This window comes from Dendrobates tinctorius, unplaced genomic scaffold, assembly GCF_039654945.1.
Source record: "Dendrobates tinctorius isolate UK_male_01 unplaced genomic scaffold, ASM3965494v1 ptg000046l, whole genome shotgun sequence".
Lineage (NCBI taxonomy): Eukaryota > Metazoa > Chordata > Amphibia > Anura > Dendrobatidae > Dendrobates > Dendrobates tinctorius.
Window position 1 is genome coordinate 23,283,346 of NW_027361714.1, and position 16,118 is coordinate 23,299,463.

The window sequence follows — 16,118 nt, forward strand, 5'->3', positions numbered from 1 at the left end:
ACAGGAAGGGGGGGTGCTGAATCTATATTCATTTTTTGTTCTGCGGTAATTTTAATCATTTTTTGCCTTGTACTTACTAATTTTCTGCTGCTCCTCACGTGGCCGATCACCAAAATCATGGAACATCTGCCTACATATGCGCCTCCATGGCGCCTACTTTCTTGCCCGGTTGGCATAATGGGCATCACGCTGGTCCCATAGTTCGGGTCGCTCCTGCACCAGGACAATTAGCATTTCCACATTAATATAAGTGGACGCCATGATGCTGCTGTACTCCGTGGAGGCGTACTTCCTGCATGTCTGGAGCGCTTTTTGAGCTCATTTGCATGTCTCAGCTTCCTGATGATGGATTGGGTCATTTCGTGGCAGCAGTCAAAAGACCTGCGTATTTCTAGCAGGTCACACGTGTGCTCCGTGTGTAACCTGTATTTTTTGCGCACCCATAGACTTGCATTGGCGTACTACGGCCGTAGTACGCTGACAATCGCAGCATGCTGCGATTGGCACGGACCGTAGAATACGGATGAGAAATACACAGCTGGTGCGAGGTACCCCATAGAGAATCATTTGTCCGTGTCTAATACGTGCTTATTACGCCTCTCACTCATCCGTATTCCTCTCTAGAGTGACCCCGGCCTAACACTAACTGAGCGTGACAGCATGTTTATCTCTGGACACACAGAATGCCATATGCCCACACATCAAACAGTGTGGGAACAGAGGCTGTGAGCTGAGCAGCTGTACTCAGATCCTGTTCACACCCTTCCTGTATACTGTGACTTAGTACGGACTATTATTTTCCCAACAGGCTTGTGATTTTTCCTCTTCCATTCCCTGCCGCCGTCTCTGCTTCCAGTCTCAAGGGAAGGAGGGCTAGGCACTTGTCTTGCTGTCCGCCCGCCGTTCCTTATTGTTTTCTAAGCAAGGTGTAGATAGCAAGCTAGACAGACGTTCCCTGGCACACAGATAAGCCTCAAGAAATACTTTCTGTTATGTATGAGTAATGGAGAAAATGTGAAATAGCTAATCTCTGCATTTAATAGTACAGACATTTGATAAGGTGTTTCACATTTAGGCTACTTTCACACATCAGGTTTTCGGCGTCAGGAGCGATCCGGCGTCGTGCCGGAATGCCGGATCCGGCAAATGTTTTGTAAAACCTGATGTGCCGGATCCGGTTTTCTGCCGGATCCGTCTTGTTCTTGACAGACAAAACCGGATCCGTCTCATCCGGTTCATCCGTTTTTCTATCCGTTTTTCGACGGATTACGCCGGATCCGGTTTTTAAAATTGACCCTTGTGGCCCCTCAAGGCAGAGTACACTGGCAGGATGACAGAGTGTGAAAGATTTGTGCCCTAACCAAACTTGTGTACCTTCTGGACCAACAGTATATACCTTTGCCAACCAAAGTTGGCTATCTTGTCATGGTCTACTATTTTTAGCTTTAGGCCACAGGTGTGTACCTGGTTGTGTTTTATGCAAAGTATTTCACCTTTTAACAAAAGTTGTGTACATTGTTAGGAAATCACCAACAATAAACACAACTTTTTAGGTGAAATACTTTGCTTCAAACACAACCAGGAACACAACTGTGGCAAAAAGCTAAAATTTACCCACAGTTATATACCTGGTTTTGAATACCTTTTTACCTTTGAAATACCCTGTATTTAACCTTTTTTTTAAACATAGTTCGCCGCAGAAAGAAAAGACAGACAACCATTGTGAAACGATAATTTAACTTTTATTTAAAATTTTTTTTTTTTTGTAAAATGTTTTTAAAGTGCAAAAAACTTTTTTAATAAAGGTTTTAAACCCAATGGGCATTTTTATTAAAAAACACACATTACAAATCTGTGTAGTGTGGGGTGGAAATACTTCTGGAGGGGCTGCGGGACACTTCGACACTGGGTGTGTGGAGAGAGGACAGGGATCGTGGTGGGGAAGGAACAGTTAGAGGTGAAGGTGTGGAAAAAGCTACAGAATGGGTGGACATGTTGGAGGCAGAAGAGGTGGTGGGCGGTGGAGTGGAGGGTTGGGCAGGGACTGTAGGAGCAGATGATGTTGATGGAAAGTTGTATGGGGATGGAGTTTGGTACGGGGAAGGAGTTTGGTACGGGGAAGGAGTTTGGTACGGGGCAGGTTGCTGGAAGTGGGGAGATGTCTGGTACTGGGGAGGTTGCTGGTACTGGTGAGGTTGCTGGTATGTAATAGGAGGGGGAGGATGGAAAGTGGCTGGAGGGGGTGCAGATGTAATAGGTGGGGGAGGATGGAAAGTAGCTGGAGGGGGTGCAGATGTAATAGGAGGGGGAGGATGGAAAGTGGCTGGAGGGGGTGCAGATGTAATAGGAGGGGGAGGATGGAAAGTGGCTGGAGGGGGTGCAGGTGGAGGAACTACAGTGGTGGGAGGTGGAGGTTGGGAGGTAACCTGCTGTAGAGCACCGTGGCACGAATACATTACATGCATCTGCTGGGTAGGAGATAGTGTTGCCATGCGCTCCACAACAGACCTGAAAAAGGTGTGGTTTGGCGAAGATCTTGCTTCTGAATGCATGGTTTGCAGAAGTGTCTTCACCTCCAGAATGCTGGAGTTGATCTGCTGAAAGCCTGCGGAGATTTGCTCTGACAAGACTTTTAGACAGTTCTGGAAAGATGCATTCAGATGCAAGAACTCTTGCGCATAACTCTTTTCCTGACCCCTCTGCCGCTGCCGCCCAGTACCCGCAGGTGTACTAGAGGTGGCAGGGGCAGAAGGGTGGGGTAAAGGGAAAGCGATCTCCTCACCAGCAGCTTCATGTAATGTAGGCGGCCACGATGCTCCTGTGCTGGTGGATGGGACAGATGGGTCGAATGTGTGGGAAGGCTGGGAAGGTGCAGATGTACCGGGGCGGTTGAAGTTTCCCTCGGTGCCGGTCTCCTCAGGGATCGCCTCAGAAGGGTCCAATCGTGCAGGCTCCCGAGTGCTGCTCACCGTGCTGTGGAATAAAGAGAAAAAAAAACAATTAAAATACTGACATGGTATGGCCCTGGCTGAAAAAAAAAAGTTACATCTAACATTTTTTTTCACATGTGGTGTGTAATATTTACCTTCTGGTGAGCATTGTTTCCCGGAGGAACGACAGGGCTTGTGCGTACTTGTACTTGCTCCTGCGTCCTCCAGATCCACTCGGGGCCCGCATCTCTTTATTGAACTCCTTCTTGAAACGATCCCTCACAGACCGCCACCGATTCACAATTCTGTTCCCTGAAACGAGAAAGGAGTGGTTAGTATACAACATCAGTGTTTCACAAACTCCAGTCCTCATGGTCCCCAGGGGTCATGTTTTCAGGATTTCCATAGTAAATAGAAATCCTGAACACATGATCCGTGGGGACCACGAGGACTGGAGTTCGGGAAACACTGGTTTACATCAAGCAACCGGTACTGTATATACTTACGCTCTTTAATCTGGGCCCGAACATCAAGGTCCTCCCAGCGGCCCACAAGGAGCGAACAGATTTCCTCCCAGAGTCGTCGGGTAACGATAAGGTCAGCGTGGCGGCGGTCAGCCATATTCCAGAGCGGCTCCCTTTCTCTGACGAGATCGATGAGGTGGTCCACATCGAGTCCTCCATCCTCACCGTCAGAGTCAGGAGCACGCTGTGAAGGCTGTTAAAGAAAAAGACAAAAATAACATTAGCCTCCACAAAAGAAATGAAATAAAAAGTGCAAAAAACAAAGCAAAAATATTTATACTTACACGCTGGTGACCGCCGCGTTGCTGTCGCCGACGACCCTGGGAGGCACTGCGAGGACCTCTTGGCCGAGCACCAGATTGGGAAGACTAGAGAAGAAAACAAAAAATGTTATGTCTTTGGATGTAGGCATTTGTTTGCTGTGTGTGGTCTGCAGAACATTGTTTTCTATGTGTTGTGTGTAGTGTGATGTTGTGTTTCTGCGTTTGATGCAAAAAACTTACCAATTGTGAGCCCACTCCAGGTGTCTGTCCACCCCTTCCTTCTTCTTCTGGGAGCTCCTCTTCATCTTGTGATTCCTGTTTTGAAATAAAAGGCAATGAATAGACATATATTACAGAGATGATGGATTTTGGAAATAAAAACTTACCGTCAAACGCTGACGATGCGAGGGAGGGCTCCCAGAAGAAGATGTGCTGTCCTGTTGATGGCCAGACTCCATGGCTGTGGGTATTGCTGCTGCTGTTGCTGCTGCCAGTGATGCCATTTCTGCTGCTGCTGCTGCTGCATCTCTTTGGCGGCTGTTGAATAAAGAGAAACAAAGGGCCAATGAATATCTTGATATTCCATGGCCCTAGTTTGGAGGAATGGGGGATTTGATAATTACCGTCTCTCATCTGCTGCTGGACTCCCCTCCTCAGCATGTTCCATTTGCTGCTCCATTTGGGGTGGTGCTGATGGTGCTGCTGCTGCAGATGTCTGCTGCCTTCTCCTGCTCCTGGTTCTTGGCTTGGGTGGCATGTTGGGTGTGGCTGAGGGTCCCATTGTCTTGCTTTTATATATCTCCTGTGGGCAGAGCTACTGAGCATGCTCAGACCAAAAAACCGGATCCGGCGCATTGCGGCGCTCATAGGCTTTCATTGTGTGAAAAAGCCAGACGCGCCGGATCCGGCGTGTCCGGCTTTTTCGCCGGAGACAAAAAACGTTACAGTAGCCGTTTTTTCCAGACACCGGATCGCAACACATTGCCGGATCCGGCGAAAACCGGATGAAACGCATGGCCATCCGGCGCGATCAGGCGCAAATGCAAGTCAATGGGGGGGAAACCGGATCCGGCATTGCATTTCGCCGGATCCGGTTTCTGTCAAAAGCGCCGGATCGCGCCTGACGGCGAAAACCTGATGTGTGAAAGAGGCCTAAGACAATGAAAAAGTGAGAGGTATAGTGTTTATAGAAACCCAAGTCCAAAAAAGGTGGGACTTTGTGTAAAATGTAAAGATCAAGATAAAGAGCCAAAGAATAAGGACTGAGTTGCAGTCTTAAACGCTTAGGAAAAGAATATACAAATGTGTATATGCTTGAGGACAGGATTGGACTCGCCCACAGGAGAACTGCAGAATCCTCCGTTGGGTCTCATGTAAGAGTAGACCACCACCCGCTTATATGACAAGTACTTGCCACAATATATTTGAACCACTATGTACAGATAGAAGCGGCATCTTATTCATTTCACAATCTGCCCTGTTCATTGTTATATAAATCTGTGATTGAGGAGAAGGTCTCATTTGCATGTAACTGAAAATTGGGCCCCTGGAGTTGATTAATGGTGGGCCCTTGGCACCACAGTCCAATACTACTTGAGGATGTCTATCTTTTTATCTTGATCTTTGTTGTTCCATATCGGGCTGGAGTGTCTTCCGCCGTGCTGAGGATCGCCGTAGCCTTAAGGGCCCGTTACACATAGCGATATCGCTAGCAATATCGCTGTAACATCACTGGTTTTGTGACGTAGTAGCGATATTGCTAGCGATATCGCTGCATATGATACTTACCTCCGACCGGCTCCCCCCTGCTCATCGCTGATCGCGCGAGAACGTCCTTGACCATTTCTCGTCAGGCGCTTCCTGCTTGGCTTCCTGTGGCGCCGACGAGCGACGCGTGGACGCGGGTGGGAGGACGTCAGGATCGCCTCATCTGACAGGTAAGTAGCGACCGCCAACCCCTGCTGTGTCGCTGGTGAGATCTGCCTGTGTGGCAGCTCACTAGCGACCACTTAGCGATGCACCAGCGATCCATATCGTTGTCGGGATCGCTGGTGCATTGCTTAGAATCATAGAATCATAGAATCATAGAATCGTAGAGTTGGAAGGGACCTCCTGGGCCATCTGGTCCAACCCCCTGCTCAAAGCAGGATTCGCTAAATCATCCCAGTCAGATGTCTATCCAGCCTCTGTTTGAAGACTTCCATTGAAGGAGAACTCACCACTTCTCGTGGCAGCCTGTTCCACTCATTGATCACTCTAACTGTCAAAAAGTTTTTTCTAATATCTAATCTGTGTCTCCTCCCATTCAGTTTCATCCCATTGCTTCTAGTCTTTCCTTGTGCAAATGAGAATAAAGTTGATCCTTCTACAATGTGACAGCCCTTTAGATATTTGTAGACAGCAATTAAGTCTCCTCTCAGTCTTCTCTTTTGCAAACTAAACATTCCCAAATCCTGCAACCTTTCCTCATAAGACAGGGTTTGCAGACCGGTCACCATTCTGGTCGCTCTTTTCTGAACTTGCTCCAGTTTGTTGATGTCTTTTTTAAAATGTGGTGCCCAAAACTGGACACAATATTCCAGATGAGGTCTGACCAAAGAGGAGTAGAGGGAAATAATGACTTCACGTGATCTAGACTGTATGCTTCTGTTAATACATCCTAGAACTGCATTTGCCTTTTTTGCTGCTGCATCACACTGTTGACTCATATTCAGTCTGTGATCTATTAGTATACCCAAGTCTTTTTCACATGTGCTGTCACTTAGCCCTATTCCTCCCATTCTATATATGCTTTTTTCATTTTTATTGCCCAGATGTAGTACTTTGCATTTCTCCCTGTTAAAAACTATTCTGTTAGTTACTGCCCACTTCTCCAGTTTATTTAAATCTTTTTGAATCCTCTCTCTCTCTTCTCTAGTATTAGCTATCCCTCCTAGCTTTGTGTCATCAGCAAATTTAATCAGTTTACCCTCAATTCCTTCATCTAAATCGTTGATAAAGATGTTGAACAATACAGGGCCCAGGACAGAGCCCTGTGGTACTCTTACCCAAGGGTGAGCAGGTTATTCTACCTATATCATACTTGTACAATGTAAAGAACATGTTGTAGTGATGAGAACAATATAGCGCACATGAGCATTTAAAGGGACTCTGTCAACAGGGTTTTTGCTTCTTAATCTGAGAGCACCATAGTTATCACTACAGGACAACTGACCTTCTGCATCCTAGTCCAACTGTAAGGAGACTGCAGGCACGTAAGATGCAGTAACAGACTGTACACAGACCAAGGGTGAAAGGGGTTTATTATACAGTATAAATTCCATGCAGGGAGAAAACAGAGGGATAATATTCCCTAATACAGCAAAAGGCTAATGGGGATAACTTAAGGAACAGGAACAAGTAAAGCCGACAATACAATAAAACATAACTTATCACTCAAGCGCCAGTCATGGTTGAACTTCTGTCTGTGACTGGTGCTGCCTAGATTGCGTCGCACTGTCACAATCCTGAGGTAAATGATGTAGTATCTTTTGGCATTGGCGGTGTCCTCCCGTGGTCCTGACGATGGCAGAGAATCCTCGGCATCCTGATGCGGGTATTGGGTCCAGCAGATGAGGTGATGAAGAGGGATACGTCCTTATCCTCAGCGGTGAGTGTCCCAACACTACGGAGATTTGCAGCACTGCCTAAACACAGTTTACAATGGGCAGCCCGGATTGCTGTGCCGAATCGACACATGCCTGAGTCCCGTTCACAGACCTTGTCTCTCACAGTCAGTGCTGTCAGCGGGGGGGCAACTGTGGCAGCGTTGTCGGCTGTGTCAGCGGTCTCAGCGAGGGCGGTGATATAGGCTGGGACAGTGATGTCTGAGCGGTACTCAGTTGACGGTCTCCTGTCAAAGCGCTCTGCCGTCCCAGGCTCTGCTCTGCCCTGATGTCTCAGCTGATTTTACCTCACAGGTGTCCTGTGTGCCCGTAATTTCCGCCCAAACTGTCTGGTCACTCACGCGCTGCAGATCTGTCCACTTAGCCACACCCCCTTTTCTCAAACACAGAGTACGGTCTGGAGTCTCAAGCTTTCTACCCCGCAATATAGATGACAGCCCCGACTGTTCCCGACCCTTCACGGAGGAGACATGCCTAGTTAGTTCCTTCCCCTTACATTCCCTCTCTTTGTGCTCTCCATTCCAAGGGTGAGAGTTTTTGAAGTATGCGTTGACATTCTTCTATGTTTCGAGCAACTTGTTGCCAAACAAAACTAAACTGATCAAATGGGTGTGGGGGTTTTCCTACTGTCGAACATTTAGAACATCGTAAACTGGGAATATCAGTTGGTTCTACTTGAGTAATAGAATCAGGCTGAATGGACAAAGGTGGGGGCACACTCAGCCCTGGAGAAACAGCCCTTGTAGGAATTTCAGGAGTCCCAGGAGTCTCAGGTTTCTGTTCTTCTTCTGGTTCTGCCCGTGGTGGTTCAGGGCATTCGTCATCTTCATCTTTACTAGTGAATGATATAAGATTCTCAGGAATATCGTGTTCTTCTTTCTCTGTTCACATAGGGTCGCAAGACATGCAGGGGAGTAACATATTTTGGTGCACAATACGAGTTGGAGCATCATCGGCCCCCTCGGGCTGAATTTCATAAATAGGCCCTTCAGAACTGACTCTCCTCAGTACACGATACAGTGTATTTTCCCATCGATGTTCGAACTTGTCTCGAGGATGTTTTTCTTTAACTAGTACACAGTCTCCGGCCTGTAGAGCTGTCCCCCGTAGAGAAGCCATCTCTGGGTGTTACAACTCTCGAAACCAGGTCTGCACCAGACGATGTAGAGTCTGCAATCGATGACGGTGTTCTCAGACCCAGGTGGACACCCCCATCTGTGGGCAGTCCTCCTCCGGGTCCAGCTCCAGTTCTGTGATCACTTTTCCTGGCCTGCCAAAAAGTAGAGTATAGGGCGTGTATCCTGAGTTGTGATGTACCCAATTGTTGTACACCCACACTAGTTCTGCTACAAATTCCGGCCAACTGGCCTTTCGATCTTCTTCTAAGGTCCTCAACATTTGGATAAGGGTTCGATTGAACCATTCACATGCTCCATTGCCCTGAGGGCGGTAAGGGGCTCCGAGCCCATGTAAGCTCTGTATGTAGAATGAAGGGTTGAGGGATTGAGAAAAGTCAGCGTAGGCCAGGACTGGGGCTTCTGTCAGAGCCATTTTCAAGGTTTTCTCCTGGCACTCTCCCCACTGAATCTTCCGATTTTTTGCTCCTTCCGGTAATCCTTTCAACAGTTCTAATAACGGATTCACATTGTGGGTGAAGTCTTTCACGAACCGTCGATAATACCCAGTCAGCCCTAAGACGTCTCGAACATCCTTTATTGTTCTCGGGGTAGGCCAGTCTTGCACTGCCGCCTTCTGCGGAGACCACATGCCCCAGGTACTCAATCTGGATGCGGAACAGATGACATTTAGATGGTTTCACTCGCAGCCCATGTTTCTGGAGTCGGCTGAGTACTTCCTCAAGGCGCTGCAAGTGCTCTTCGAATGTGGGGGCGAACACAATTATATCATCTAGGTAGATAAGAGTGGCCTCAAAGTTTATATCTCCCAAACATCATTCCATGAGTCGCTGAAAAGTACCAGGAGCATTAGCCAATCCGAACGGCATTTTGTTGAACTCATACAGGCCCATAGGTAGTATAAAGGCCGTCTTCGCTCGGTGTCGTGTTAGGACATCGGCACTTGCCAGTACCCACTAGCCAGGTGTGGAGTGGAGAAGTATCTTGCGTTCCACAGAGCGGACAAGGATTCTTCAATATGGAGTAGTGGATATGAATCTCGCACCGTGCAGGCATTTAATTTGTGATAGTCCACACAGAACCGCAGAGTACCATCTTTTTTCCACACTAAGACAATGGGTGCAGTGTTGTGAGTTCATTCTCTGGTTCACTAGTTGTGAGTTCTCCTTCCAGACTCCCTCTGGTGGTAACAGGAGGTAGTGAGGCTGATTTGATCGGTGGAGATCTGCCACCTGAGAATGAGGATGACGATTGGACCTCAGGAGTCTCAGATTGGATTTAAGACAGCCAACGCCCTATTCAGTTGCTGATGACTCCTTCTGGCCCTATTCAGTTGCTGGTGACTCCTTCTGGCTTGTCAGCTCTTGGTTTTCAGCTCTGTTCCAGTCATCTAAAGCTAAGTTTTTCTGCTAATGTTCACACTTGATTTTGTTGGTCTATTCATTTTTTTGGTGTGGTCAGCCAGCCCCGGCTGGGGGCTGTGCTGAATTTCCACTCTTATTTATCAGTATTTTGCCATTTTGCTTTTTGTCCCTTACTAGTTTGGTCTCTTTTTGCTCTGTCTCAGAATATTTCAGAGTGCTGATATAGTGGGAGAAGTCTAGTGACTTCAGGGTTAATTTTGCTATCAGAAGTGTTGGACATTATTTTTGTAGGGTTTTTTGCAGGTTGCAGACGGTGTCTTTCCTTTCCTTTCCTCTCTAGTTAGTTTGGGCCCCATTGTTTGCTCAGCCTATTTTCCTGCCTGTGTTTGTGCCTTCATCTTGTTTCACCGTCAATACATGTGTGGGGGCTATCTATTCCTTTGGGGCCTGCTCTGGGGCAGTTAGTTTTCCCCTTTTCATGCTTCAGGATAATTTAGTCATCCGGCTGTGGCGAAGCCTCTAGGAACATCGTAGGTACGCTCCACGGCTGCTGCTAGTTGTGTGGTAGGATCAGGGATCTGCAATCTGCATAGTTACTAACCTCTCTGGTTTTCTGTGACTTAGCTTGTTTTGCTTTTTTCTCCTCGGGGACACATTCATAACAGTGCAGCCCATGGACTTTGGCCCTCAGATGACACCGTTCTGTAGCATTTGTGTGAGCATTCCTTTTACCTCCTGATACATTTGCGGAGGAATCTGTCGATAACGCTCTCTCACAGGTGTAGCTGTTATGATTGGGTCACCGTGGAGGAAAGCAAGACCAAGCTAAGCCACAGAAAACCAGATTGCAGACCCCTGATCCTATCCACACAACTAGCAGTTGCCCTGGAGCGTATCTACCATGATCCTAGACACCGCGACACAGTCGGAGAACTAAATAAGCCTAAAGCAAGAAAGGGGAAATCTAAACTGCCCCAGAGCAGACCCCAAAGGAATAGATAGCCCCCAATCATATATAGTCGGTGAGACAAGATGAAAACCAAACGCAGGTAGGAAAATAGACTGAGCAAACGATGGGGCCCACACTAACTAGACAGGACAGGAAAGGAAATACACTGTCTGCAATCACGCAAAAAACCCTGCACAAAATGACCAACACGTCTGATAGAAAAATACTGAAGTCACTAGGCTTCGCCCACTATATCAGCACTCTGGTATATTCTGAAAGCAGAGCAAAAAGATGCCAATCTAATAAGGGACAAAAACAAACTGGCACAAACAGTAACATAAGGATGGAAATTCAGCACAGCCCCAGCCGGGGCTGGCTGACCACACAAAAGCTGAAATAGACAAAACCAAATCAAATGTTAACAATAGCAAAAGATCACTTAGCTTGAGCATGCAGGGACTGAGCTGGAAACTAAGACCTCAGGAGGCAGGAAAAATCACCAGCAGGGATAGAGGGAGTCGGCTGTCTTAAATCCAGTGAGAAACTCCAGATCTCCAGTCATCCTCCTCATTATCAGGTGGCAGGCCTCTGTTAATTAGATCAGCTCCATTACCTCCAGTAACCACCAGAGGGAGCCCGGGAAGAGAACTCGTGACCCCTCTATCAATATAACTAGCTCCATTACCTTCACTAGTAACCAGAGGTAGGCCAGAAAGAGAATTCACAACATGTAGCATTACCAGTTGAAATCTCATGTGTGATGGCAGTCATACAGCTGAAATCATCCTCATGTCGAGTGAACACGTCCTCGTAACGTCACATTAAGGCCTCCACCTGCTGCAGTGTAAACTCTATCAACTCAGACCAGGCTTGCTCTAAGATGTGACCCCCCTTTCTCTGTGATTGCGTTTCAAACACAGGGGCTGTCTCCACAGCTACTGTCCAAGGATCTTCCCTTTTTACCTTAAATTGGACTGCCTGTGAGGGTATCAACTCCTCTGGCATGCCTACAATTTGCCCAATTTCGCTTCTGGGGGTAAGCATCAGAGTGTCTTCCCTTAAGTTCACACACTGCACGGATATCTTTCAATCACGCACAGTAGCTAACATCTTAGCTACTACGAGCCCTGACGGTAGATTTTCCACAGTAGCTGGTTCTAGTTGAACTTCGACCCCTCCAGCGGGATGCAAGCTCAGACAGGTAAAGACAGCACACTTTGACCCGGAGGTAAGTCTAGTTTGGTTGTAGCTGGAATGATCACTTTTCACAATACCTTTCCTTCACAGGAGACCTGGGCCGTCTGGATCAATTGCTGAAACACTCCATTGATTCAGGAACATGTTCGGAGACTCATTAATAAGACGACTTCCAAACTCTTTAAGTACATTCATTCCTAGTTTGACAGCAAGTCCTTGCACGGGGTCGCCCACAGTTAACACCACTCCCTTGCGGCCCAGGTCTTTACCGCAGACCTTAATCTGCATCCTTGCCACCTCTGTGACCGGGATAGACAGTTGATTGGCAGCCATCAACTTGATCACTGGCCCCCACTTAGGCATTATTGGTTCTGGGAAGTGTCTTTTAAAGTATGTTTCAGGCATCGTGGTTACTTGGGAGCCCATGTCTACCAGGCAGCATACGTCCATCAATTTGGGCCCATTCTAATGGACTCACTGAAACTAAATTGCTGGGACTATTGGTGCTCCTTTCGGGCTACTCTGGCTCCAGGCAGCGTCCCCTAGCCTCAGAGCCCGTTAGTTTAACGGGCGATGCTGTAGTGGCCGCACACGTTGCGGGCAGGCCCGGACCATATGTCCTAATTCCCCACAGAGGTAACACTTTGAGGGCTCTTCCTGACGAGATCCTCTTCCACCCAGTCGTGGTTCTGAGAGGGTTTTACTTCCAGGGTTATGTAACGAGGTCACCTTCCTTTTAGTTTCAGTCAGATCCTCCCTCATGGATTGGATCTCTTTCTGTAAATCTTCCACCAATCCTGGTTCAGTAGCTGCATTCACGGCCACCTCCCTGCTCCGGATCTTCGCCACCGAGACTGCCACCCCCTGCTTCTGTTCATGCGCACGTGCCTTGCTTCCCACCTCTGCAAAGGTCATATGTGAGTTCACGCGCAAATGTTCTCACAGGGCCTGCTTAAGCAACGCACTTCTCATCCTGGTCACTAATTAGTTTCGTAACATCAAATCAGTCGGCCCTACTCCCAAGCCGTCTTTTCTGACTATGGCAGTGTGAATTTCTTGCAGCGCATTCATATACTGGGTCACCATCTCCTCCTCTCTTTGAATGCGCCTGAACAGACGCATACGTAATTCTCCCACGACCGTAGGGTCCCCGTGAGTCTCCTCCAGTATTTGTAATATTTTGTCAAGGGTATCTCGGTCCCAGGGGGCCGCAACATAACTGATTCTCTCGCCTCCACATCTAAAGCCATTACAGCGACCTCTGCCTGTAAGGCGGGGACCATAGGGTGCATTCAAATCATTTGCTTTATACGCTCAGTCAAACTCCATAACATAGTGTTATTCCCATTAAACTTCAGAAGGTTATTTAACATTATCCTCAGAGATACTGGATCTAGGGCCCTCCCCAGATGCTTGGTCTGCCATGTCTGTACGTGTGGACTGCATCCTGCCGACTATGCCAAGTGTGAGGAGACTACAGGCACGTAGGATGCAGTAACGAACTGTACACAGACCAAGGGTGAAAGGGGTTTATTATACAGTATAAATTCCATGCAGGGAGAAAACGGAGGGATAATATTCACTAATACAGCAAAAGGCTAATGGGGATAACTTAAGGAACAGGGACGAGTAAAGCCGACAATACAATAAAATATAACTTATCACTCAGGCGCCAGTCACGGTTGAACTTCTGTCTGTGACTGATGCTGCCTAGATTGCATCGCAGTGGGGGTCTGTCATAATCCTGAGGTAAATGATGTAGTATGTTTTGGCGTTGGCGGTGTCCTCCCGTGGTCCTGACGAATCCTCGGGATCCTGATGCGGGTATTGGGTCCAGCAGATGAGATGATGAAGAGGGATACGTCCTTATCCTCAGCGGTGAGTGTCCCAATACTACGGAGATTTGCAGCACTGCCCAAGCACAGTTTACAATGGGCAGCCCGGTTCGCTGTGCTGAATCGACAGACTCCTAAGTCCTGTTGACAGATCTTGTCTCTCACGATCAGCACTGTCAGCAGGGACGGCTGTGGCAGCATTGTCGGCTGTGTCAGCGGTCTCAGCGAGGTCAGTGATGTAGGCTGGGACAGCGGTGTCTGAGCGGTACTCAGTGAGCGGTCTCCTCTCAAAGCGTTCTACTGTTCCAGGCTCTGCTCTGCCCAGACGCCTCTCAGCTGATTTTTACCTTACAGGCGTCCAGTGATCCCGAAGTTCCCGCCCAAACTGTCTGGTCACTCGCGCGCTGCAGCTCTGTCCACTTAGCCATGCCCCCTTTTCTCAAACACAGAGTACGGTCTGGAGTCTCAAGCTTTCTACCCCGCAATATAGGTGACAGCCCCGACGGTTCTGGACCCTTAATGGAGGAGACATGCCTAGTTAGTTCCTTCCACTTACACAATCATGCCACCAGGACTGAGTAGCGGCTTTCTTTGTTACTAAACAATGTATACATAAAGCTGTGGTGTGGATGGGATTATACACAGCTTAACAACTGAACTCTAGATCTGCAGTAGAGAATACTGCGACTATCATAACTGCTGCAACCAGTAAACTAAGTGACACATCACTGGAATTGGGTCTCTGCCTCTACATTATGCTGCTGTCAGATTACATAACAAAAACCTCCTGACGGATTCACGTTAGGCCTCATTCACACATCTGCGTTTTAACACGTACGTGAAAAAATGGTACTGATGTCATCAGTGTCACGGATAGAAAAATAAATGACAAAGCTTTTCCTATCCTTTGCAATGTTAAATACAAACAGCATACGGTCATGATTAAGAGCTTGCATAGCTCGAAACGCATAAACCTTAGTGTAAATATGAATTTTTAATTCTTTCTTCATTTTTTATATACGGTATTTCTTCAATAAATGTGATGTTTTAGACTGCTTTATTGCGGTTGCTGGATTTTGCCTTCTCCGGGTGAATGAGGCCTTAAACGTAGCTACATGACTGGGTGTCGTACAATTCAATGACCATACCCATTAATTTTAAAGAATATGTAAGTGATGTGAACGAACAGCATACAGATGTCATCCATGTGACATGCGTGTGCTGTCCTTTACAAAAATGGAATGATGAATTTTGACATTGATTGAAGATTTTTAAAATGCCCCATCATGTATCTATCAGTTAAGTATATTTCTATAGAAGTATGTGAAGCAGAGTAATGTCAAAATTCAGATATCTAGATGTGTCTGTTAGCCCCTTCTCATAATCAATGGCCATACCCTGTATAATGTGTATACAAAGGTGACATGAATGTAAGATATCTAATGAAATTATTTTGATTAGTAGTGATTTCATTTTTTGTATTTTACAACTGGGAGTAACAATAAACCTTTGAATATAGACTTATTAACTCTTCACGTATTATGATGTATTTTTGCGTCATATGTCGTATCCCTTACTTTGATGCGGGCTCACACACAGAGTCCGCATCTTTCGCGGCAGATGATGGCTTCTTTTATCAACCATCATGTGCCTCTAACATTCGCTTGTGAAGCAGAGCTCTGCCCGTGGCACTTAACTTGCTAAATGCCGCTGTCAATCTCGGACAGCTGCATTTAATGTGGCGCCACCAGGAGTACAGTCGCCACAGTGGCACTACCTCCCTACTAGGGAGTGTGATGTCATGCTTGGAAGCAATGAAGGGTCTCTCTATCAGGTAAATTCCAGCACACAGCACAGTTCCTACTCCAGGCCAGCAGAGGGAGCTCTGAACCAAACTGCTGAGGAGCTGATCTCTGTGGCCAGGAAAGGGAAGTTAGTTAGTTCGTGCAGAGAGAGGGAAGAGTGTGGACGTGGAAAGACGAGCTGGGGAGGACTGATCTGAAGTTAAGCTCACCCCTAGCTGAAGCGCATTGACCGGACTCCGGTGTCCGAGGTTGTGTGGATACTAAAGGTCCCACAGCAGAAACCGGAGGAACAAGAGGCTGTAAAATGCTCTGTTCCCACCTAAGACTCGAAGTCACAGCAGCAACGTGTGTGAGCCAGAGAGAGAGGGCTACAGCTGCCTGCCATGCGAGTGGAGTTCTAAGCAAGAGCAAGCAAGAGGAACTTGAGTGTACTTCAGAACTACAAGTACT